General features: G+C 44.6%; 1 pseudogene; it reads left to right on the top strand.

The window, feature by feature from the left end:
* The first annotated feature begins 215 nt into the window (after positions 1-215).
* Positions 216-1224, top strand: part of LOC103204494 — a 28109-nt pseudogene continuing 27100 nt past the window's right edge.

A 1224-nucleotide genomic window follows, 5' to 3' on the forward strand; every position in this document is an offset into this window, starting at 1 on the left:
ACAGAGCCTCACAAATTTCATTGCCAGCTCTGTTTAATGCATGCAGGAAAAGGGAAGAATGTGGAATTGATCGTAGGAAAGTTAGTCTGTGATACAACTAGGACACAAGCCTTAGCCAACTCCACAGGAAACTCTGAAGCTGTCATAGCCCTCCAAGATGCTCCTGTAGAAAGGAGAGGATCCAGCTTTTACGCTCTGTGTCTGCCAGTCACTTAATGGAGGTGGCCCGGGAAGGTGGCTCTTCTCAGCCAAGGCAATTTCTCTGCGGAGAAACTCAGGTGCCAGCTGTGAGCCAGCATCCTTCTCAGCTGCTGGGAAATGATTGCCTTTGTCCTGAAGCAACAGTGTAGGCAGTGCAGCACTTCATCTAGATCAATAAAAAGGGGAGTTTGGACCTCCTGTCAGATGCTGGGATTTTGTACCTCTTTTACTAGTTTCAAGTGGTTAATATTTTAATTGTGGGCTGTGTTTATAAGAGCCGCTGACAAAGAAGATTCTTTGCAATACATCGTCCATATTCTTCAAAGAGAATTCAGGAGATAACTGTCATTCAGATCCTGATATCCCTTAGGAATATGTCTCTTAAATCAGAGCTTGTAGACAGTGGAATCTGAAAATCTCTCATGTATAGGATCCTTTAAGTGGACCCAGAGGATAAAGGCTGAAAAAGGAGCCCTTAGCTAGGAAAGAAGCCATTTTGTGTTTATCTGTTTTGTTTTCCATGAGAGCTTTTATCCCAAGTTGAGCCTGTTGTTGGTAGGCCGTGTACAACGCAATGAAGCACTGCCCAGTCCTGCACCATCCTCACAATCTATCTGTGCTTGAGCCCATTGTGGTAGCCGCTGTGTCAGGCCAGCTCATCAGAGTCTTCCCCTTTTTCTCGGACCCTCTACTTTACTAAGCATGATGTCCTTCTCCAGGGTTGGCGGTCCCTTCTGACAACATGACCAAAGCACATGAGAAAAAGTCTGGTCATTCTCACTTCTAAGGAGCATTTATTTGGCTGTATTTCTTCCAAGACATGTGTGTTTGTTCTTCTGGTAGACCATGGTATTTTCAGTATTCTTCACTGTTCTGGTTACCTAGTACCTCTCTGACAAGAATATACTACAAATGGGATGCCTTAACAAATAGGAGTTTATTCTTACAATTTGGAGGCTTTAAGTCCAAGTTCAAAGTGCCAGGCTCTAGGGGCTCAGTGAAAGCCTCTCAACCTTGGGGTCC

This window comes from Orycteropus afer, unplaced genomic scaffold (assembly GCF_000298275.1).
Source record: "Orycteropus afer afer isolate SDZICR_OR568_19922 unplaced genomic scaffold, OryAfe1.0 scaffold00001, whole genome shotgun sequence".
Lineage (NCBI taxonomy): Eukaryota > Metazoa > Chordata > Mammalia > Tubulidentata > Orycteropodidae > Orycteropus > Orycteropus afer.